The sequence below is a fragment of the Sceloporus occidentalis genome, unplaced genomic scaffold (assembly GCF_023333645.1).
Source record: "Sceloporus occidentalis isolate IW3139 unplaced genomic scaffold, rSceOcc1.0.p SCAF_222, whole genome shotgun sequence".
Taxonomy (NCBI): domain Eukaryota; kingdom Metazoa; phylum Chordata; class Lepidosauria; order Squamata; family Phrynosomatidae; genus Sceloporus; species Sceloporus occidentalis.
The window spans coordinates 1,139,262-1,147,062 of NW_028317202.1; the positions used below are offsets into that span (position 1 = coordinate 1,139,262).

General features: G+C 45.8%; 1 pseudogene; it reads right to left on the reverse strand.

The window, feature by feature from the left end:
* Positions 1-1,622: 1,622 nt before the first annotated feature.
* LOC149276995 (long-chain fatty acid transport protein 3-like) lies at positions 1,623-4,285 on the reverse strand (annotated as a pseudogene).
* Positions 4,286-7,801: the final 3,516 nt, after the last annotated feature.

Below are 7,801 nucleotides of genomic sequence, written 5' to 3' on the forward strand. Positions count from 1 at the left end.
CATAAGCAAATATTCCCCTACTTGATCCTTACGTTCTTCCCATGGGCTAAGGCTCTCCTCCTCACTTATCGCCTCTTGATTTTCCCATCTACAAGATGGTGCTTCCCCGTACCTCTGGAATCTACTTCCACTGAACCTTCAGCATTCACCCTCCCTTTCAACATTCAAGAAAAATCTTAAAACCCACTTCTTCAGAGAAGCATGCTGCAGAGGTTCTCGATGACTAAATTTTTAAGCAATGATATTTTAGTTTTAGTATTTTGTATTTATATTTTGCTATTTGAAGAGGGAATAAAATGGTCACAATTATGGTTTCTCATTATAAAGCTAAAAAATGGCTTCTGTTTATTGCAAACGTTCCGTGTACAAGTTATTTATCGTAAAAGAGGAAGAAAAAAGAAAAACTACGGAAAATAGCTGTATATTATGTAAAATCAAACAACTTTACAAACTGGTGAGACACACCAGTCCGAGCATGTTTGTGGGAGACATTGTCATTGAGTATTGTAGTCTGTGTGTAGCGCATGCACAAAAGGCAGGGTCCTGTTACAGCCCCCACAGCAATGTTACCTTTTGAAGTTCAAACCCACATGTTATTTTCTTTTAGCGGTTTTATTAATATATATTTCTGTTTTGTAATAACTTTTCATGTCCTTAATGAAACTTGAATGCAGATGTCAGTGTTGACGAAGGGCGGTGGATTCAGCAGCCGCTGCTCCCCACTTTAGTATTAAAACACCCCCCATTTTTTTTATTCTTTTATTGGGGGACGCTGCCTTGTGTGTTCCTTTTATTTTTTTTGTTTGTATTCCAACTTTGTGGCTACAAATTTGGATTCAAGTTCTTGAGCTGTACATTTCCTGTCCGCTGCTCAAGGGGAAAAAAAACCATGAAGAAATGTTAAAAAAGAAAAACGTTTTTTAAAAAACAAAACCATTGTATTATTTATTACTTGCAAGCTCTGTTAATAAAGAAAGAAACCGTTTATAGTTTTTTATTTGATCATGTAATTCATTTGGGGTCTGGGGGCTGATTTACATAACAAGCCCTGGAATCTGTCCACGGGGTCTGTATTATGAGGGCTCAGCAGGGTAAAGGGTAGTTTCTCAACCACAAGAGAGCTGTACGAAAAATACATCCAACCATCGCCCCCTAACCACACAATCCTAACCTGTAAAGCTGGTTGAGAGGGCCATTAAATACCCTCCCCACACACCAAACTGTTTAAATAAAATGAAAAAGTCATCAATCTGTTCCGCTTTAATATGAGATTTTGTTACCATTTTATAGTAAAATATAAAATAATACGAAGGAAGACAGAGGAAAATCCAATGCCGTAAATTGCAAAAATCCACAAAAACGTCTGCGCATTGTGTCCCGTAAGTTACATTTTTATCAAAAGATAAATTTACAAAAAGATTCCCAGGCTTTTCCGTGACGTAACCATTAGAAAATGCTCGAATGGATACCCCCCACTACTACCTCCCGCTAAACCCTGAACTCCAAGTCCATGATCCGATGGTACAGATCCTCTGTGAGGGGCCACTTACAGTGACCGCTCTCGTCCACTCCTGGACGCGCAAGGGAGAGAAACCATCCTTTACCAGGCGGAGCTTCTGCTGTTAAAAGGTCCCCGTGCACTCCATCGCCTCCTACAGAACAACGTACAGGGCTTAGCAACCACACGGATACCATGCACCAGTAACCAATCACACAGGGGAATGGCATACACCAGTAACCAATAGCACAGGGGAATCGTATACACCAGCAACCATTCACACAAGGGAATCCCATACACCAGCAACCATTCACACAAGGGAATCCCATACACCAGCAACCAATCACACAGGGGAAGCCCATACACCAGTAACCAATCACACAGGGGAATCCCATACACCAGCAACCAATCACACAGTAACCAACACCCAGACTCACCATCAATCGTATGAACCGTGGACAGGCGTACGAGGTAATGGACTCCACTACGTGGGTGTAAAGTCTCTCCAGGTCCAGCCTGTGGCCAGGGCGCAGAGTCACAGATGCCATGCCGGCCCGGCCCTCGTGTCCTGGAGAAAAAAAATCAAGTGAAGATTCACCTTCCACAAACTATGAGGGCAGCAAATATTGGGGGGTATGAGAGGGTCGTGTTACCTGGGACCACTACACCAAACACATTGACCTCCTGGAAGAAATCCAGCCCACTCAGGATCTACGACACCTCAGTGGCTGCCACGTTCTCTCCCTTCCATCTGCAATAGGATTATACGAAAACGAAAAGGATTTTTTAGTTTCACTCCAATGTCCATTAAAATGGAAGCTCGCCTGCCACGTCACGGCAAACCTCTTAGGCGAGTCCTACACTGAACAATTCACCTTGCTGCTTTGAGCTAAAGGGAAAAATCTCTAATGAGGCAGAAAGGGGTATTCTCTGAACCCCTAAACACTTATTAGCCCTTAATAGGGACCACATGGGATGGGCAGCAGCACTTGTAACCTAGCTGTGAAATACAAAATTGAAATACAAAACACACAGAAGAAAGCCCGGCGCTCAAACTCTTGGGTAGTAGCTATGGCTATAGTAGTCATCAGCCCAAAATACATAGAATAAACATCAAAAAAATTGTTACCTGCGCACTATCCCAAATCCCTATGCTTATTTAGACAAATGAAGGTTTGTATACGAAAACGGCATCAGGGATGGGGCAGGGAGACTGTGTCAGGGGCAGGGTAGGGAGACTGTGTCAGGGGCAGGGAGATTGTATCAGGGACAGGGCAGGGAGGCTGTATCGGGGGCAGGGAGACTGTGTCAGGGGCAGGGAGACTGTATCAGGTATGGGCAGAGAGGCTGTATCAGGGGCAGGGCAGGGGGAATGTGTCGGGGCAGGGAGACTGTATCAGGTATGGGCAGGGAGACTGTATCTGGTATGGGCAGGGAGACTGTGTCAGGGGCAGGGAGACTGTGTCAGAGGGAGGAAAAGGTGACCTCCACATGCTCAGTACCTGAAGGTGTCTCCAGTGCGGTCCCGGAAGTACACGAAGCCCAACTCATCCTGCATTTGGTCTCCTGTATTGAAGAAGCAGTCACCGACCCAGAAAACATCCCTTAGCAGCTTCTTCTCAGAGAGCTCCCGGCTGCCCACATACCCCAGGAAGGGTGACATGGGGGTAACTGGAGAGATGAGAAGCCTGGTCTCTCCTGCAAAGACACAAGAGCATGAGGCCAGCTGCACATACAGGCCAGAAAGCATCAGCCACGGTAAGAACCCCAAGAGCTTTATACAGCATCACCAGATGTACTCGGCACTTTACAAATGCAACACCATAACTAGCAGGTAAATAACGGCCGCGAGAGAAAAATTAGAGGGACACAAGTGTTATGGTAATGGGGGACATGGATCCCAGATAGCCCACAATGTGACTCAGACCTGTCACAACCACGGGGTCCAAGAATAAAGGCAGTGAGAGTGGCAACAGAGGGCACGCTGCAAGAATGTGTAAAGAGCCTTACCTGTAGCTGGTTTGTTAGGTACCGGTACAGCTCCCCGATGTACTGAAACACAGTCATGTTATATTTACGGCAATCGCTCCATAACTGGGTGGCAGAGAATCGTTCCTTCATTACAAGTGAAGCCCCTGATTGGGGAGGAAAAAACATGAACGACATACGCAGCACCAGGAACGTAGACATCCCCTAAGGCCCAACATGGAGCGCCCGGACGGCTCAGCAGCATCACTGAACACTCACCGATACCGATGCAGCCCCCGATGCCCAGTAGCGCTCAATACTTGTGATATAGGGGCAGTGACATGTAGATGATGTCATAAGAGTGTGCCCAGCACAACTGGTTGAAGGGGTAGCACATTAGGGTTTTCAGGTGGCTGATCCGAGCCGCTTTCGGTAACCCTAAAAAGCGGCAACAAGAAAGGGCACAGTCACGGCCACACCCTACAGTGACATGATACCACGCTGTGGAATATGACGGCACTATCTTAATCAATTTTTGGTAACACTGGGTGCCGGAGATGAAGATACAGATGGCGGTGTCCATTGGGTTTCCTGGCACCCTCGGCTGGGAAGGAGGCTCAGCCTCTGAGGTCTCGTCTATCATTTTCTGAAGGTTCCCGACATCTTCGGGGTATTCCCGGGGCCAATGACCCAGGTCTTTATCCCAATCTTCCGCAGTTCGGGTAGAATCTCCTGGACACCTTCAAACAGCTCTACGGGGAAGAGGATCATGAGAGGCAGCAACTTCAGCATCCCACAGTTACCCCCTGTGCAAGCCATTGCCCCCCATTAATAGCCACTTTATCAACTGGTACCTCCCACTATTCCGCATGTGATCTGCATTACCCCCATCCCCACGGTGACATCGCTCATTCTCCCTAATACCCCTTTATTCCATCTGTGGCCCCACATTCTCCCTCAATACTCCGTTTTTCCACCCTGTGCCCCATTCTCCCTCAATACCCCTTCTTCCACCTGTGACCCCATTCTGCCTAATACCTCTTTATTCCACCTCTTACCCCTCTTTCTCCCTCAATGCCCCTTTATTCCACCCTGTGACCCCAAATTGTCTCTCAATGCCCCGTTATTCTACCCTGTGACCCCCCATTCTCCCTAATACCCCTTTAGTTCACCCTGTGACCCCCCCATTCTAGGGCTGCAACCAAAGATTTTTTTCATAATCGATTGCTTAACTGTTTCTTTTCATATAGTCGGATAAAAAAACAACATGCAAATTTTCCGTTTATTTCAAATAATTTGAACAAACAGAATAAAAAGCGTAAAGTTTCCATTAACGTATCTCTATCACAACGCATTTCTCTAACTGCCTTCTTATTATACAGCCTTTTATAATAATTAAAGCCACAGGAACCCAAACCCCATGTTTCCCCAACTACCTAAAAAACTTTTATTAATAAATATTCATTCACATCTAAAGTTTTTTCATATTTCATCAAAACTGTGAGAAAAAAACATTTCTTGTTTTTATTTCCTTTTCTTTGCCAACCTGCCACCAGTTATTTCCCCCCCATATGCTTTATACCGCCTATATGCCACTCTGCCACCAGTCGATATGCCTTATAGACCCCTGATACGCCGCCGCCCCCCCCCCAAAAAAAATCACTGGTGTCTAGTGGGTGCAGCTGGTGGGGGGCTGCGCGAAGTACTTATACAAACCCCCGCTGCTGGCCGGCACCTTTGCGGGAACCTTTATAAGGGAGCACCGGAAAGGTCACGTGACGCTGGCGTTCCGTCACAGAAGCCAAGGCAGGAGAGTAGCGTCGGTTTGTGTCATCACATGACAGGGACGCTCAGCAACTGCCAGGGAGGAGGATCCAGCAGCTCTGTGGAGATCAGGATCTTACAGGTACTGTCCGATCAGAATATACGGTAAGACCAGGGGCATTTTATCCTATATTCCATAAAATTCATTCAACTAATCCGTAATGAAAATCTTTAACAACTAATCACAAATAACAACGATTTTCATAATCGTTTCTATTGATTAATTGTTACAGCCCTACCCTATTCTCCTTCAATACCCCGTTCTTCTACCCTGTGCCCCCCATTCTCCCTCAATACCCCTTTCTTCCACCCTGTGCCCCCCCATTCTCCCTCAATACTCCTTCTTCCACCCTGTGACCCCATTCTCCCTAATACCCCTTTATTCCACCTGTTACCCATCATTCTCCCTCAATACCCCTTATTTCCACCCTGTGACCCCAGATTGTTTCTCAATACCCTTTATTCTACCCTGTGACCCCCATTCTTCCTAATACCCCTTTAGTTCTCCCTGTGAACTAAATTCTGAATTCTAGTGCTGCAACTATAACTAATAATCAATTAGTTAACTGATTTTTTTAAAATAATCGGATAAAAAAACAACATGCAAATTTTCCGTTTATTTCAAATAATTTGAACAAACAGAATAAAAAGCGTAAAGTTTCCATTAGCGTGTCATTTATCTCTATCACAACTCATTTCTCTAACCGCCTTCTTATTATACGGACTTAATAATAATAAAAGCCACAGGAACCCAAACACCATATTTCCAAAACTACCTAAAAAACTTTTATTAATAAATATTCATTCACATCTAAACTGTTTTTTCATATTTCATAAAAAACTATGAGTGAGAAAAAAACATTTCTTGTTTTTATTTCCTTTTCTTTGCCAACCTGCCCCCAGTTATGCACATCTGCCACAGATATGCCTTACTCCCTCTATATGCCACTCTGCCACCCAGATATGCCTTATACCCTCTGTATGCCACTCTGCCACCCAGATATGCCTTATACCCCCTATATGCCACTCCACCCGATATGCCTTATTCACCCCTGACACTCCACTCTGCCCCCCTGATATGCGTTATGCCCCCCCCAAAAATCACTGGTGTGTAGTGGGGGCAGCTGGTGGGGGGCTGCGTGAAGTACGTAGACAAACCTCCGCTGCTGGGCGGCACTTTTGCGGGAGCCTTTATAACGGAGCACCGGAAAGGTCACGTGACGCTGGCGCTCCATCACAGAAGCCACGGCAGGAGAGTAGCGGTGGTTTGTCATCACATGACAGGGACGCTCAGCGCTTGCCAGGGAGGAGGATCCAGCAGCTCTGCGGAGATCAGGATCTTACAGGTACTGTCCGATCAGAAAAGGGGTATTTATCAGAGCATTTACTCTAAAAACCCCTCATCTTATATTCCATTTATTTATTATATCAATCCATAATGAAAATCTTTAACAACTTATCACAAATAACAACGATTTTCATTATCAATTCTATTGATTAATTGTTACAGCCCTACCCTATTCTCCTTCAATACCCCTTTCTTCTACCCTGTGACCCCCCCATTCTCCTTCAATACCCCTTTCTTCTACCCTGTGACCCCGTTCTCCTTTAATACGCCTTTATTCCACCTTGTAACCCCCCATTCTCCTTCAATACCCCTTTCTTCTACCCTGTGCCCCATATTCTCCCTAAATAGCCCTTTATTCCACCCTGTGACCCACCACATGCTCCCTCAATACCCCTTTATTCTATCCTGTGCCCCATATTCTCCCTAAATAGCCCCTTATTCTACCGTGACCCCATTCTCTTTCAATACCCCTTTATTGCACCCTGTGCTCTCATTCACCCTTAATACCACTTTATTCCACCCTGTGACCCCCACATGCTCCCTCAATACCCCTTTCATCAATACCGCTTCTTCCACACTGCGACCCTCCATATCCTTTTATTCAACCCTGTGTCCCCCATTCTCCCTAATACCCATTTATTCAACCCTGTGACCCCCTATTCTCCCTAATACCCCTTTTTTCTACCCTGTGACCTCCCCATTCTCCCTAATACCCCTTTAGTCTACCATGTGCCCCCATTCTCCTTCAATACCCCTTTATTCTACCCTGTGGTGCCAATTCTCCCTAAATACCCCTTTATTTTGCCCTGTGACCCAATTCTCCCTAAATACCCCTTTATTCTACCCTGTGATGCTATTCTTTTTCAATAGCCCTTTATTCCACCCTGTGACCCCCCATTCTCCTTCAATACCCCTTTCTTCTACCCTGTGACCCCATTCTCCCTAATTACCCCTTTATTCCACCCTGTGACCCCCCATTGTCCTTCAATATCCCTTTATTCCACCCTGTAACCCCATTCTCCCTTAACACCCCTTCTTCCACCCTGCGACCCTTTATAACGGAGCACCGGAAAGGTCACGTGACGCTGGCGCTCCGTCACAGAAGCTACTGCAAGAGAGTAGCAGCGGTTTGTCATCACATCACAGGGACGCTCGGCGACTGC